This window comes from Cavia porcellus, unplaced genomic scaffold, assembly GCF_034190915.1.
Source record: "Cavia porcellus strain 051 isolate PalLab524CR breed Dunkin Hartley unplaced genomic scaffold, mCavPor4.1 scaffold_5, whole genome shotgun sequence".
Classification (NCBI taxonomy): Eukaryota; Metazoa; Chordata; class Mammalia; order Rodentia; family Caviidae; genus Cavia; species Cavia porcellus.
Window position 1 is genome coordinate 11,140,414 of NW_026947488.1, and position 17,348 is coordinate 11,157,761.

The following is a 17,348-nucleotide window of genomic DNA, read 5'->3' on the forward strand; positions in this document are numbered from 1 at the left end:
CAGGCCCTTTCTTACTTTTTATTTTCAGACATGGTCTCCCTGAGCCACTAAGTTGCCCAGGCTGGGCTTAGACTTGCAATCCTCTTGCCTCAGCCTCTCAGGGTGCTGGAATCCACAAGCATGTGCCCCATGAACATTCATTCACCATTTTTTTTTTTTTTTTTTTTTTTTGGTACTGGGGATTGAACTCAGGACCTTGCACTTGCCAAGCAGGCACTTATGCCACTGAGCTAAATCCCCAGCTCCGCATTCATCACTTTTAAAAAGAGGCATAAAGGGGTTATCAGACTGAAATTTACAAGTAACAGAGTACAGAGTAATAGAGTTGTTTCAAGAGAGAAAGGCACGCTACAGTTGGGAGCTGTTTGGGTGATGGAACTTTATGAAATTTTTGAATTTCTAGGAAAGGCTGTCTTGCTGTTGGTTTGGGGTGGAAGAATGATCCAAAGAAACTAGAGCTGTGGGTCATGGTGAACACCTACAGTCCCAGCACTCAGGAGGCTAAGGCAGGAGGACCACTGAATTTGTGGGCAGCCTGGGCTGCATGGGGAGTTCAAGGCCAGCCTGTGCCACATAGTGAGACTGTCTCAAAACAACCTCCAAAAAGAAAAAAAAAAAAAAATCCCCCAATTTTTTTGGTCTTTTTGAGACAGGGTCTCACTATATGGTTCAAGCTGGCCTTATGCTCACTTTGTAGCCCAGGCTGATCTTGAACTTGCAACAATCCACCCACATCAGCTTCCCAATGTTCCACCATGCCTGACAAAAATCCTAAAATTTATAAATACAGTCTAGGCCCTATCTCAAAAAATTAGACGCAAGTCCAAATTTCAGTTTCCATATAAAATCTTACAGGAACACAGCTATGCTAATCAAGTCAGGTTTGAATCATGAAGGTGAATTTGAAAGCAGTTGAAAAAAGACACACACGCGGTGATAGCAGCCACTCGAGTTTATAAAAATGCTGTGGATTGACTGGAGTGCACCCCTACACAGTGAACTCCAGGCCAGGCTGGAGCACAGAGCAAGGCTCTGTCTGAAAGAAGGAGGGGGAGAGAGGGAGGGAAGGAGAGGGGAGAGGGGGGAAGGGGAGGGGGAAGATGGGGAAGGGGAGGGGGAGGAGGAAGAGGATACTAACCCTGCTTTGTTCTGTCTGGTGGGTTCAGGGGCATTAATCATGGGTTCATTCTGCTTTTTCTAAGTTTTCATTTTTTTACTAAACTTAGCCACACAATTGTATGTGTATGTGCAACTGAATCTTAAAAAAAATTTTTGACTAGTTGCGTGGGTGAGTAGTCACAGTGTTCTTTAAGAGCTAAGTGCTGAAGAGTACCCTAAAAGGGAAAGCTCCCCACACAGCCCCAAGAGATCCAGGTGGCTTTCCAGCTGGTGGCTGAGCACCTGGGCCAGCCATCTGGGGTTTGCAGTGCGTACCCCAGCCATGCGCCTCACCTGTGTCCTGAGACATTATTTCACTTTGTTTTTCTTTATTTTTCATTTATAAACTAACAGATGACCTTGTTACATTTTTTTCACCCTAAAAATGTCTGAGAAAGTTCTGCTGTGCACAGTCCTACTTGCTGGAGCTTCTGTTTCTGTGGCTTCCGTCATCCGTCATCCACTGTCAGTCAATGCATGTCCTCAAGACTCAGTGGTCCCTCTGATCTGCTGTGGGAAGGCCAGGGATGACCTTATGTTGCCTCACACTTCCCCTGTCATCCACCTCAAGTCACCTTGCCACGTAGGTGTCTCTCAGCATCACAAGAAAGATGAGAACAGTGCATTTTGAGAGTCCCCATTCACATCAATTTTATTCCAGCATTTTGTTGTTAACTTCTTATTCATAACTTGAGAATTAGGCTGAATGTGGTGGCATGCGCCTATAATCCTAGTACTCAGAAGGCTGAGGCAGGAAGATCCCTGTGAGTTCAAGGCCAGCTTGGGCTACATAGTCAGTTCGAGACCCGGCTAAACTACGTAATGAGACCTTATTCAAAAAATTTATCGGAAAAAACTTCTGTGTGTGTGTGTGTGTACACCTGCACATATGTTTAGGGTTTGGTCCTGGTTTTCCAGGTTTTAGGTAACCCCTGGGATCATGGCTTATACTCCTCAGGGCTTACTGTATCTACCACCAGCTGCCCTCGATGGTAGCATTATCAAAATCAGAAACTATAACAAACAATAAAATTAATGGAATGGCAGGTCTTAACTCTGATTTCAAAAGTTTTTTATTTTACTTTATCAGTTTTTATGTTCACTCCTTTTTGTCTTTTAATACGCCTTTTATCTATAGATCTATTACACATTATCTCTACATGACCTTTAAAGAGCCATCTAACAGAAGTGTAAAATACAGAATAGTAAAACCCATTGTGGTGTCTGGTGTCTGGTATAGTTTTCCCAGCTTCTTTTCTCTGCATAGATGCTATTTTTTTTTTTCATAGATGCTATTTTTAAAAACAATAACAACAGATCTCCTAATCTATATATTGTTATGGTTATTACTTGTGACATCAGATTAAACACAGATTGAACACATGCTGGGCTAGTACTCTGCCTCTGAGCTGCACGAGGTCCTTTTTATTTGTATTTTGAGACGTGATCTCGCAATGTTGCCCAGGCTGGCTTAAACTCATGATCCTCCTGTCTCAGCTTCCTGAGTAGCTGGGATCACAAGCACATGCTGCTGAGGCCAGCTGGATATTATTGTTATTACGAACCAAATGAACATTGCGTTAGAGTCATAGCATTTCCTGTGTACCATGAAAGTACCAGATTTAAGACCAACACTTTCCCACTTTTACTGTGAAGATAGGGAAATAAACCCTTAAAGGCCATAATTTTTGTTCAAGTGTTTTGTGACTCAGCATACAAATCTACACTACAAAGAGTCCATAAATCTAGGTATTCAGGGCTGGGGATTTAGCTCAGCGACATAAGCACCTGCCTTGCAAGCAGACAGTTTTGAGTTTGATCCCCAGTACTGATGAATAAATAAATAAATGAAAAAAAAAATCTAGGTATTCATAGTTAGGAGAGTTTTAGGTTTGGATATTGTTTTTATTTTTTTTTTTAATTGTAACTGACTCATCTGTAGAAAATGCGTGCGCCTTGAGGCCAGGATGCTAGGTGACAGAAGGGCAAGGTTGTGAGTTCCACCCGCAGTACCAAAACAAAAAAAAAATCGAAGGATAAACAGTGCGTGTTTTCTCTTATATGAAAAACCCGCCGGGCGTGGTGGCTCATGCCTGTAATTCCAGCACTCGGGAGGCTGAGGCAGGAGGATCATTGCGAGTTCGAGACCAGCCTGAACTACAAAGTGAGTTCGCCAGCCTGAACTGCATAGAGACCCTGTGTAAAAAAAAAAAAAAAGAAAAGAAAAGAAAAAGAAAAACCCAAAGTATAGATCAACAAAGAGCAGAATAAAAGATCGGCAATGGGAAAGAAAAGGTTGAGGCGGGGATGCAGTCTGTGCCCTTCCCCACAATGAGTGTATTTCTTATGTGCAGCGAACACAGGGCACCTTGGGGTGAAACAGCCGCCCCCAAGCCGCCGACCTCCCCAGGAGGTGGTAAGCCAGGGTATGCCGGGCATCGGGGTGAGCCAAAGCTGACAGTCTCGGAAGCCGAGCCTTGGCATTTCCTAGCTCTGTGTCTGGACCTGCGCCAGCCCTCGCCTGGGCACACAGGGAGGAATTGCTTCCCCTCCAAGCATACAGGCCGCTTGTCCTTCCAGCTGTCCTCGCAGTGTCACTCCACACCTGCCGGGGCCTGAATTATTGTTAACATTTACTGAACATTTTATGAGACATCCACCCTAATGACTTCCAGCAAAATTGTGGGGGTGGGGTGGGGTGGGGGTGGGGCGCCAGCTTCCCCTCCCCCTCTCAGGCCGCTCCCTGCCTCGCTGCGGATCCCAAGCCAGCGGCTCCATTTCCGCTTTGCTCTGTTCTGCATAAACGTTCCTTGCAATCCATAAACACCTTGGCCATTTTACCAGTGTCGTGAAAGATGTTTATGACCCAAATATGAAAACTGGGTGAGAGTTAACACTTAGGCAAACAGGCTGTGTTATTTTTGGAAAGAAATATCTTCCAAACACAACCCAAAGCAGCCGGGGCCCCATGTGCAAATATATACATGTTGCATACTTAGGTTTAAACTCTGAAGACAGCCGCAGCAGCAAACCCTTTATTGTCCCTCGGTAACCGGGTGGCCCTGCGGCTTTTAATGGTGATCAGCTTCCTGTTTGGGTGTTTTTATAGCATTATTATGTTGCAGAGTGAATGAGGCAAAATAAAATACGAAAACATGTTGGGCTGCAGGTTAATAAAAATCCATTTTGTCACTCGACAGCCTCCCCCAGAGCAGCTTCCTTTTCCAAGGTCCTCTGAGTCTCTTTGTATTGACAGATGCCATTTGCTCCTTTACGATGTGATAATAAAAACCTTCAGCCTTGTTCAATGTTAGTCTTTTCCTCCCCTGACAGGAGGGAACCAAATGGCTTGTCTTCCCCTCGGCAGGCATTTTTTCATTAAAGATGAGAACTTTACTGTGAGCAGCGTTCAAAAGATGTTTCAGGAAAGCAGCAGAATTGGGTCCAGAGATGAATGATCTGCTCCGAAGGCCTCAGAAAGAGTTGCCTTTGGAAAGTAGGCCAGCTTTTATGCAATTGAAGAATTGCTAGTAAACATGGATGGACGCCTGACCCAGAATCAGACTGAAAAACAAAATAGGAGAATCATGTACAGCGAACATCAAACATAAAGCGCCCTTTATTTTTTCAAATGCTTGTGTAAAACAAAAGATTTAAGCATGATTGCCTGCTGTCAACGTTTAATCCATCTTAGTATCTTATGCTAAAGTATTTCCTTTAATTTTCTGTTACTATTTGTACCTGGTAATTAACGCTGAAGATACTTCAGAATGCAGTTTGAAGATTACATAGCTTTTTTTTTCCAAAAAGTTTTTTATAAACTATTATTGACATCAACCAGTTTCAGAATTCAAGGTATTTAGACAGAAAAACCAGATGGGTCCTTTTTAAAAACATTTATTATGAGTGCTTTTTATTCTCTAGTTCATAACACAGATTAATTATAATCACTTATTTCAGTTTTGAAATGAAATTTTCATTCCAACCCCGTACTCTATATATTATTGCTAGATTAGCAATGTTTCTCAATGTCTTTGAAAGCACATAGATTGCTGTGTTTTAACGTAAGTTCAAGAACCTATACAGGAATATTTTTACAGACCACTGCTTTTTGTGGGTCCTTCCTGAAAAGTTCTGTATACAAATAACCCTAAGCATCGTGTAGCCACGCATCCCTATGATCCCGGGACTCAGAGAGGCTGACACGAAGGGTCCTAAGTTTGTGCCCAGCCTGGGCAATTTAGTGATTTAGCTAGACCCTGTGTCAAAAATTTTTAAAAAGTCTTAAAAGCAAGCTGAAGGGGGCCAGGATATAACTCAGTGCCATGGCGCCTTCCTGGCAAGCTCAAGGGCTTGAATTCCATTCCAGGTTCCAAAATAAAAACAGGCTGAAAACCTGGCTCAGTGTAAAGGCTCCATTTTCAATCTCCAGGACTATTAAAACAAAAGCAAAACAAGAAACCTAAGTATTAAATAAAGGTACATTCTTGATGGAAAAGCACAGACTGATTGACCACATTCTGCAAATTCTGTCCTATATTAGTTTTTTTTTAACTAAACTATAAACATTTCCGTACACATAGATTATTGTAGTCAGGGCTGCAAGGAGAACAATTACATACAAGACACATCATTTATATTATTTTATGATGGTCACCCAGAGTTAAATACAGGAAAGTGTAGGAAATCTGTCCACAACATTAAAGACCCAAGGAAATCCAGCTGAGGGCCTGGATCCCACAGCAATGTCCTGCATGAGTCCAGCGGAAGACCTAGAGCCCATGACAGTGCCCATCACGAGTCTAGCTGGAGACCTAGAGCCCACAACAATGACTCATACAAGTGTGTTTTATGGATCTGTGCTGAGGCAGCCCAAAGGTCAGCAGTGGAAGCTAGAAAGTCTGTGCAGGAGCCAGAAGGATCTGTGCCAGGAGGATCTGTATTTGAGCTAAAAAGCAACGCTCAAAATAAGGACCAAGGCTCCCCCGAAAAGTACTACAGCCAACCTCAGAGACAGTGGGACGTCTTGAGCACCTTCAACCATGAGAACAGCTCAGTCGGTATAAGGGGAGCCAGCATGACAAGCTGCAGGAGGACCAACGGCTTCAGCAGCTCCACCCAACACCCAGGAGAACTCACAACACTGCACTGCTCTCCTCCTCTCCACGTCTCCTTTTTATGCTGGCAACCGTCCTCAGGTGGGCCAGCTACACCAGCACAATCCAGCTAGTGTTAGATTGACCCCTGTTTTTTTTTGTTTTGTTTTGTTTTGTTTTTTTTGTCTTTTTTCGTTTTTACCGGTACCGGGGATCGAACTCACGACTGCCTGCTTGCAAGGCAGGCACTTATGCTGCTGAGCTAAATCCCCAGCCCCTGACCCCTGTTTTTAACCCACAATGAAGATTAACTTTGATCTTTTAAAAAACTATATTGATTTCTAATATTTGGTTTCAGTCATTTTACTAATGGCCGCTAAGATCATCACAGCTTTCTTCGGTGCTGATCCTTGTTCTCAACCCTGTGGGAGCACTAATTCATGTAACTCTCAACGCCAGCCCATCAGTACGCGGACATCCTTGGTGAGCACGTGAGGACACTGACGGGCTGGGAAGTGAAGTGGCGTGCAACCCTGTAATGAGAGACCATCCTATTAATGGACAGGGTGCCTCAGTTTCCATCACCATCGGTTCAGTACTGAGTGTCCTTGCACGTCTATCTTTGCACACTCCTCTTACTTGTGTATGTTTAAACAGTGTGTGGGGCTGCCACACAGGCCAGTTACCTGTCTCATGCTGAAAAATATGATTATCAAATTGTTGTAGCTTCACAGTTACACTTTCTATTTTAGTCAGCTGGTTTTAGCTCCAGTTGTATTTTCTTGGATGGATGGACAGATGGATGGGTAGATGGACAAATGGATGGTCAGTAGGTACCACCCATCTTCCAAGAACCTAGAAGGATCTTTAATTTTCCCACTGCCACCACTATGTCGAGGCTGGCCTAAGAGTCGAATTCCCCCAAATGATGGGAAAACTGTTTGCAGGACACAAATCTCAGCTGTTATTTCAGCACCATTTAGTTACCAGGTTCCCCAAATATCTATAGTTCAGTTGCTCTGTCTTTTTAAGGTTGTTTTGGATTTTGGTCATAAAATGCATTCTAAAAGGCAATGCAAACACCAAATGGTGAGTCCAAGCCAAGATGTCCTGTTTCAGGCAGGCATCACCTGCAGAACATGCATGCTCCCCACTATTCCGGGCTTCCACCACCTTTTTCACTTGGTGCACAGAAAGACTTCAAAACAGTAAGTCAGGGTTAGCAAATTAGTGAGAGCCTGTCTCAAAATAAAATAAATAGGGATGTAGCTCTGTGTAAACACCTGGATTCAAGCTCTAATACCATGAGGGAAAAAAAGCAGTCAACCAAACAAAAACCCCAGTGAGTCAGTCTGCTTCCAGGCTCACAGCTAGGCACTCATAAAACTTGGAGGCAAGAGGGGAGACGCTGAGTATCTGCCCACCTTGCTGCCCAGGGAGACCGAAGTCACTTCAGCCAAAGACAGCCTTGTCATCAGTGAGCGGGAAGATCAAAGGCCCCGCTCTAGGAGGGGACACGGGGAGAATTGATGTCCCACAGTAAGGCTGCTGGCTCTTCTTAGGGTCAGCAGCTATTTGGCTCTTAATTTGGGGTTTCATTAAGGGCATATCCACACTTGAATAAGAAAACCGGAAGTTTGCAATTTCCTTTGAAGTCCAGCTGTTAGGACGAATTACAGCTCTGAATGATCCATATTCTCAAAGGCTTCAGCTTTACCGGGTAAAGCCCTGCTAACTTCAGCCGTTGTTTTTATTATTAGCGTAACCTGATGGCAAAGTTACATGCAAGGTTCCAATAAAAAGAAAAGACTTATCCTGCCTTTAGAAATTTCTAGAGGGTATCTTTTTTTTCTTTTTTTAGAGTGAAGTCTTGCACATAGAGGGGCTCCCCATACTTTTGTCACATAAATGACACACAAGAGTCCTGGCTGGTTGGATGTGGAGTGGCTTGGGGTTCCGATGAGAAGCTGGCCAAGACTCAAAGCTGACATATCCCCAGCAAGGATTATTTTTTCCCACTGAGCGTGAACCTGAGCCTTCACACTGAGCTATGTCCCCGTCCCTTTTTTATTTTTTATTTTAGAGACAGGGCCTCACTGAGTCACTAAATTACACAAGTTGGGCTCAGACTTGTGATCCTGCTGCTCAGCTTCCCAGAGGGCTGGGTCCAGAGGTGGGACCTGAACATGGGTCTTTGGAATACTGTCCCATCTACATGGCTGAGCAGTGGAATGGAGGTTTGTCTTTTCCAGTGTAGTCCGGGAGTGGAAGAGATGGTTCTGTACATATCACCTGGTTGAAAATTCAGATTTTGGGGTCCTCCAGAGATGTAGGTCCAGTCTTCAACCCTAAGTAAACAGCTATGAATTTAATTCACCATCTGGCCTTGTGGTGCACACCTGCATTGAGGAGGCTGAGCAGAAGGATCACCTCGCGTTGGAGGCCAACTTGGGCTACATAGTGAATTCAAAGCCAGCCTGAATGACAAGTTAGAGTCTGTTGCAAAAAACAAACACTTTTCCTCTGTAAACTTTAGGTTTTTCCAGTGCAAAACAGAGAGACTGGAATGCTGCACATTCCAAGATCCACACAAGACTCAACAGGTGAGACATGCTGCAGAATCCAAAAAGTCAGAGAGACCAGTGGGGAAAAGGAGGATTTATTTTCAGGGTCTTAGATGCACCTTGACCCAGCCAAACTCACATCCAAAGTGCTGGGCATTAGAACAAAAGAAAGGTTCTAGTTTTATACACTGGCTGTGAGGATTGGTCTTTAGAAACTGGGAGAGAGACAGGGTTGGAGTCTGGATGTACCCCCAAAGCCTCACACACTCAGGGTCTTTCAGAGGTGGCTGAATCTAGAGGGCTTGATTGATTCATAGTGCAAAGCTGGGTTTCAGGGTGGGTGGTTGCTGGGTCAGCCCACCGTTTGGACTGGTACCGCCCTAACCCTTGTAGACTGGATACAATATTAGAGACAGAAAAAGACTTGTCTTGAGCCTTCTCTTGTTGCTTTTACTGTCTTCTGTTGCCCCTGGGCCATGTGCCACCCTGCCTTAGAGCCAGCCGGTTATGGACTGAAACTTCCACAAACTGTGAGCTAAATAAACCTTTCCCCTTTAACTTTGGGTGTCTAGGAAGGGTACTTTGTCTCAGTAATGAGAGAAAAGTAACTAAAAAACTTATGAATCTTTTGAGAGCAAGATGACAAAACCCTGTTTAGAGGACATAGTTGCCAATCTTACCTGGACCAGCACAAGAAGTTACAGCTCCAGGTCCTGGGAGGGGAGTTTGAGGGTGATTGCCATGTAAATCCTACTTCAGGTATGCAAAGAATCTTGTTAGAGGTGCAGCTGCGGTGGGGTGGGGTGGACAGTGTCCACCAGAAGACATGCACATCCTCATCCCTGAAAGTGTGTTATTTTACCTGGCAAAGCAGAATTCAGGTAGCAGGCGGGATTAAGGTAGCCAGTCAGTGACCTCAGGATAGGGAGATGATCCTGCATTATTCCCCGGGGCCCAGCGTCGCTTCCAGCATCAGAGGGGAGCAGAGTGCAGTCAGGACCTTGCCCTGTGCTCTGATCTGCAGTACCTGGAACCAGTCAAGGCAGAGTTGGTGCTCAATAAATATGTGTTGCCCGAATGAACCAATGAGGGAATAGTGCTTTGTTAACCACAGGTCATTCTGACAACCGTTTTAGAAGCTAAATTACTCCAAGAATTCTTTGTTTTTTGCTTAAATTTTATTAAGATAGATTTTTTTTCCAGCCATAGGATTCACCCATGTAAAAATGTGCAGTGGGTCAATAATGACTTTTTAATAAATTTACTGATTTATGCAGTTACCACATAATCTAATTTGGGAACATTTTCAAGATTCTGATAAAGTCACCCCACCTTTCCCACCTTCAGCCCGTGGCAACTTCTCGTCTATTTTGTGCATGTACATTTACATTTTCTGGACTCTGTATATCCAGCCAATCAGAAGTGTCGCTGATGGAGGCGACAGGGCTCCCGGTCCTGCACACACCTCCTCCCCTGTGTGCTCATACACTCTAGGAAGGCCAGAGAGCTGCAGTGCGCACTGACCCCTTGCTTCCTCCTTCCTTTTTCCTTGCCTCCCTCCTCCTCCTCCTCTCCCCCACTTCCCTCCCTCTTTCTTCTCCCCCCTCAGCTCCTCCTGAGTCCACCAAGGGGTCCTGTGCCTGGCCCATGCCAGGCCTTGGGCGCTGCATGAAGATGAGCTCCCTGTAGACTGTCCTTCCCTCCTCAACACTTCAGTCTCCCATTGATCATTTCCTCGCCTGTCATAGTCGCCTGGGCAACCGGTCACTGGCTTCTTCTTGTATGGACTCTGGCCTGTCAGGCTTGATGCAGTCCAGTCTGCCTCGATGACCCACAGAGCGCAGGAACCTGGCTGGAGTCCTGGCCCGAGCTCCAGTCGTGTTTACCGATGGGATACACAGCCCATGCTACAGAGTTGTGATTCAACCAAGTAACGAGTAGGACGGTGTCCACGGTTTCCCTCCTCTTCCCCCTCTGCCGTCACCATCTCCCAAGTTCAGTCTCAGCTCCGTCCAGTTGCTGTCCCCACAGGTCATCATGTGCCAGGAGACTTCGAGCACCACCTGTGTATTGTCTTACCAGTCCTAGAGGGCCCAGTGCAAATGGGGTGCACAGCCCCCTGATGCACAAAACCAAGGTGTCAGCAGGACTGTGTCCCTCCCAGGGGCCATGGGAAACTTGGTGTCTTTGCTCATCCCAGCTTCCAGGGGCCAGAGGCACAGCCCGTCCTCCTCGCTACAACTTGCTGAGGCTGCGCCTCCCTCTCCACTTGGGAAGGACGCGGCCAGCCCGAGCACAGGCGAGGCAGGGTTGGGGTGGTGGCTGGCTTTAAGGTGCTGCTCGGCTGAGGTGGCCGGATGTCCTGCGCCTTCCCAGCCAGCCCAGCATGGCCACAGGCTGAGAATCGGTTTCCTCCCAATCAAGTAGATGATTAACTTCTTCTTGCTGCTGCTGTTTCCTGCTGGGCAGGGACTTCTTTAAAAGTAAGGGTGTTGTTTTATTGACCACCCCATTTCACAGGCATCTCAGGGAATGCTGGGTTTCCCCAGGTGTCAAAGGATATCTGTGTGCGCGCTGACTATTCTGTCTTCTAAAGAGAGACATTTGGAACTGATATTGGCGTTTTAAACATGTGCTCTAAATTCACTGTAATCATTTTTTTTTAACTTAAAAACTGATTGGAGCCAGGAATCGTGGTATCCCCTGCTGAGATCCCAGCTACTGAGGAGTCTGAGGCAAGAAGATCCCGAGTTCAGGGCCAACCTGGGCAACTTAGCGAGCCCCCGTCTCCACCAACCCGAACAAATTGCTGAGTGTGTAGCTCGGGGCAGACTGCTTGCCTAGCAGGCACAGGCCCTGAGTACAATGAAGGGGGTCTGAGCCTTACTATCTTTTCCTCATCTTAGAGATCCAGGCTTGCTGAGAAAAGAGAACGGAATTCTACATTGCACAGCAAGCTGAGGTGTGCTTGCCCACAGCCCCAGCTTGGGCGGCAGAGGGAGGAAGGAAGATCCTGGAGCCCAGAGTGTCGGGAAGGGACACTCCTCCCAGGCTGTCCCCACACACCAGGCAAACACCCACCCAGTCCGCTGGGTTCCGTTACTTATTTCAATGTTTTACACTGTGACAGGAAACAGTTCCTACGGCTGTGAAACACACAGAACAAAACTAAACAGAAAGGAGAACCCTAAACACGGGCATTTCAAAGTGACGGGGTGACAGAGGATTGTTTTTCTACTTCCTGTTGCTCACCCGAATTTTCTCCAATATCTGAACTATGTGTTTCAGTTATAAAACAAGTCATTGGGTTCAGAACTAACTTGATTTATTATGTGTGTGTGTTGCGTTTTGTGTGGGAACCAATAACACATCAGGAACAGCCAGGACACCGCAGTGCCACCCTGAGCAGCCAGGCTACCTTTGTGGGATTCTGTCCTTCTTCTCCTTTTTCTTTTCCTTCTGTTCTTTTTTCTCCTCTCTTATTCTTCCTTTTCCTGTTCCTCCTACTCTGCTCCTTTTCTTTGTTTTGCTTTTTTGTTTTTGAGTCAGGTTCTCACTTCAGGGCCCAGGCTGCCCTTGAACTCCCTACGTACTGTACATGGATTCCAGCTAGATCCTCCTGCCTCAGCCTTTCCTGTGCTGGGATTAGAGTGCACTATCACACCTGGCTTTTTTTCCCTCCTCTTAATGGCATTCATTATTAGCTCCCAATCCTTCCTGGGAGATCTTAGCATGTGAAGATCCAGTCTGGCAATCCAGAGACAGAGCAAACCCTGAATAATCTGTCACCTTCCTTAGAACAACAAACATGTTTTTGACATATTAGCAGCCTGTCCTGCAGACATCGGTTCCATAAACATTCCACAGAAACGACATCAGAAGAGTCTGCTCAGGGACCAACTAATTTGTTAAATTCTGGTGGCTTAGTTTCCACATTAATAACAGCAGCCAACATAATTTTTTTGAGAGCCTGTTAACTTCCAGGCACCACAGTAAGAAATCTGCCTGTCTTATCCTACACTGATAATTACCAAGTGACCTGGTATAGCTCTGCTACTGCCTGGCTGTGTGTCTCAAGGCAAGTTGTGTCCCTTTTCTGTCTCTTTGTCTCATTTTTTTTCTTTTTGATGCCAGGAACAAACTCAGGACCCCTCACACTTGTCAGGCAGGCACTGGGCCACTGAGCTACATCCCCAGCCCTGTCTCCTCACCTTTAAAAGGGAGACAAACAGCATCTTGTCTCTAGGGCTGTGGTAGACTTGGATGAACTAATACATTCAAAGCAGCAAACATGTAGACATGCATTCTGGGAATTTTCACTTTTTTTTTTTTTCTGGTATCGGGGATCTAATTCATGACTATGTGCTTGCAAGGCAGGCACTTATGCAGCTGAGTTAAATCCCCAGGCCATTTTTTTTTAAAAGATTTAGGAAGTTTATTTATTTATTTTGTTTTGTTTTGTGCCAGGGATTGAACTCATGACCTCACGCTTGGCAAGCAGGTGCTTATGCCACTAAGCTAAATCCCTGGCTTGCATTCTGGGAATTTTCATTTAGGCATGTTCTTAGAAAGTCAGGAGCAGTGGCACATGCCTATAATCCCAGCACTCTGGAGGCTGAGGCAAGAGGATCAGCTTGAGTTCAAGGCCAACCTCCACTACTTAGTTCAAAGTTAGCCAGAACTGCATAGTGAGACCCTCTCAAAAAAAAAAAAAAAAAAAGCAAGAACATGCTTAGAAATAGCTAGGCCAGACATGGTGGTGCATACTGTAATCCCAGCACTTGGGAGGCTGAAGCAGAAGGACCACCATGGGTTCAAGACCAGCCTGGGCTCATAGCAATACCCTGTCTCCAAAAGAAAAGAAAACAGAAAGCCATGGCTTTGCCAGGTTAGGTGACCCCATCTTGATTGACAGCGCGCCCCACACCCCACCCCCAGCCAGACAGACACAGATCTGTCCAGCAGGTAGATTTTCAATCAGTTCCAGTCTCATTCCACCCATCCGCTTAGCTCTTTAACAGCTTCTGAAATTGAAAGCCAAAGGCTTCTTGTCAGCACCCCTACCCATGAATTCCTCTCTCTGTGGCTGAGTTTGGGTATGAGAAGGAAGCCAGTCTGTGAAGCTTTTCAGACTGCTTAGTGTTTCCAGATCTGAAGGGTACAGGGTACCCTTGTACTCTCGGAGTAAATGTCTTGTATATCAGATTCCAACTGCAGAGGTGACTGCTCAGATCTAGGCAACACCGCGACATCCGATCACAGAAACGCTGTGGCCTCAGTGTCCGGCCCTCAATGCCCCTCCACTCCATTCTGGAAAATAAACAGGATCTTCGAGCAGTTGGATGTGGCCTAGGCACCCAGGGTAAAACAAGGCAGACAGGCCTCAGGGCCACCGCAGGAGGCACAGGGAGCAGCTCAGCGCCCGGGTTCAGGGCTGGGGTGTGGGCCACAGGCTGGCACCCTTCCCCCTACCTGGGTGGACTTAAAACACTCTGATGCTTAAGCCAAGCTCGTTTACACTGCCACGAATATGCCAGGTTCAGACCTGTCGATACCGCTTTTCCCGAACTCCTAAGTGTTCTTCAGTCTCTTTATATTTTGCTATAAAAATTCTCAAAGCTGCGGAAAGGCAGAGGGTAGCTGACACCTGGCTCCGCAGCCCACCGCTCCGCAGCTCGGTCACCGCTGGCCTCCTGCCCCATCCTTGCCTGACTCAGTGCTTTTCCCTCAGGAATTTCGAAGTATAGCCTTTAGCCTGACAAGCTCGAGGCCCTGAGTTCAACTCCTGGTACCAAAAAAAAGGAAAAAAGAAAGAGAGCAAAAGGGAAAAAATCCTCAAATTGTAGACTTTGTAAAACTTTGGCATTAAAATCCTTCAGGTTCATCTCTAAATTTGGGGGGAAAGGGGTCGTTGTTTGTGGGTTGTTCTTGTTGTTGGTTTTGAGTATATAGTAAGTTTATTGATTGCAGGGCCAAGCCACTGAAATGGGGCTTTGTCACTGGGCTCCCGGGACTCACAGGATCACTGCTGCCCTAGGCGCCTCCCACTGTGGCTCCTGCACCACCTCCTAACCTAAACCTGAAAATCCCTGGGGCGGCCTTGTTTTTGGTTAAATGGAGCCCAGGGAGGCGGTAACATCACATCGCCATTTCAGGGTTATGGGAGCCTGGATAACCGTTAGGGTGGGGTGGCCTGTACAGCTGAAGGACGGAAGGGAAGGCAGAGACTCCGCTTCTGCTTTCTTTTTCTCTTTTTCCTGAGACAAGTCTATGCAGTTCAGACCCACCTTGAGTTCACTATGTAGCCCAGGCTGACCTCAAACTCAGTCACCCTCCTGCCTCAGCCTCTGAACGCTGGGATTACAAGCATGCTCCACCGTGCTGGCCGCTCCTTTGTTTCTCACTGTACTGTTTCCCCCGACAGCCCTGGCCCTGAAAACCTCTGAGGGGTGTTAAGAGAGCAGGTTTCATCTTCATAGCTGCAGAGGGGCAGGGGCTCTACCCGCTCTCCTCCAGCTGCAGAGGGGCAGGGGCTCTACCTGCTCTCCTTCAGCTGCACAGGGACAGGGGCTCTACCCGCTCTCCTCCAGCTGCACAGGGGCAGGGGCTCTACCCGCTCTCCTCCAGCTGCAGAGGGGCAGGGGCTCTACCCGCTCTCCTTCAGCTGCACAGGGACAGGGGCTCTACCCGCTCTCCTCCAGCTGCAGAGGGGCAGGGGCTCTACCCGCTCTCCTCCAGCTGCAGAGGGGCAGGGGCTCTACCCGCTCTCCTCCAGCTGCACAGGGGCAGGGGCTCTACCCGCTCTCCTCCAGCTGCACAGGGGCAGGGGCTCTACCCGCTCTCCTCCAGCTGCAGAGGGGCAGGGGCTCTACCCTCTCTCCTCCAGCTGCAGAGGGGCAGGGGCTCTACCCGCTCTCCTCCAGCTGCACAGGGGCAGGGGCTCTACCCGCTCTCCTCCAGCTGCACAGGGGCAGGGGCTCTACCCGCTCTCCTCCAGCTGCAGAGGGGCAGGGGCTCTACCCGCTCTCCTCCAGCTGCACAGGGGCAGGGGCTCTACCCGCTCTCCTCCAGCTGCACAGGGGCAGGGGCTCTACCCGCTCTCCTCCAGCTGCACAGGGGCAGGGGCTCTACCCGCTCTCCTCCAGCTGCACAGGGGCAGGGGCTCTACCCGCTCTCCTCCAGCTGCAGAGGGGCAGGGGCTCTACCCGCTCTCCTCCAGCTGCAGAGGGGCAGGGGCTCTACCCGCTCTCCTCCAGCTGCAGAGGGGCAGGGGCTCTACCCGCTCTCCTCCAGCTGCAGAGGGGCAGGGGCTCTACCTGTTCTCCTCGGGGACCAAAGAACTTCCGCTCTTGTCTTTTCCCATAGCAGAGTTTTTGAAGAGTGAGGGTCCCTGCCCTGTGTAATACTCCAGCTGCAGCAAGATGTTGATACCCGCAGCCACTGCAGTGTAGCAGCTGAACACACATGATGATGATGCTGATGAGGATGATGATATCAGGGACTTGACACAGGCCTTCACACTGAGCTGTATCCCCAATCTTGTTCTCTTTTCTTTTCTTTTCTTTTCTTTTCTTTTCTTTTCTTTTCTTTTCTTTTCTTTTCTTTTCTTTTCTTTTCTTTTCTTTTCTTTTCTTTCCTTCCTTTCTTTCTTTCTTTCTTTCTTTCTTTCTTTCTTTCTTTCTTTCCTTCTCTCTTTCTTTCTTTCTTTCTTTCCTTTCTTTCTCAGAGTCTCACTAGGTAGCCCAGACTGGCCTCAAACTCTCAGTGATCCTCCTGCCTCAGCCTCCCAAGTGCTGGCATTATAGGTGGGATTACAGAGCGCCACCACAGCCAGCTCCCCAGTACTTTTTTCATTTGTGACTTTGCGACAGACCCTTGCTATATTGCTGAGTTGCTCAGGTTAAATTTGAACTTGTGATCTTCCTGCCGCAAGCCCACAACCTCATGGGATTGCAGGTGTACTGAATTAGTGCTTTTAACATAATTATTTCTCTAGAATAATTACATTGTACTGGGCTTTTTTTTTCCTTCGTGTGTGTCTGGTAAAAATTATCATTTATAACTGCATATATTTAACATATCAGACAAAATGGTAATATATCACACAGAATACTTTATTTTTGGGCCCAGTGAGGTGGCATACACCTGTAATCCCAGGTCTCGGGGGCTGAGGCAGAAGGATTGCCCCTAAACTAGAGGCCAGCTTGGGTGATGCAGTGAGTTTAAAACCAGCCTGAATTACAGAGCAAGACCTTGTCTCAGAAAAACAAAAATCCTTATTTTAATTTTTTAATGAAGAATCTGCAAACCATGGGAGTGGTGAGCTTCCCTTGAGTCCGGCAGACACCAATGAACTGCTCAGAAGTAGCCGCAGCTCACTTGGTCCTGAGGTCCTGCCCCCCATTTGGCACCGGCACCGAAGGATGAAACGACTGTTCATTCCGGCTCCCGAACAGCCTTTGCCGTGTCTATGCCAGCTGCCCTGGCACGTCTTGAGCCACAGGAATCGGTGTCAGCCGGCCCGTGTCAC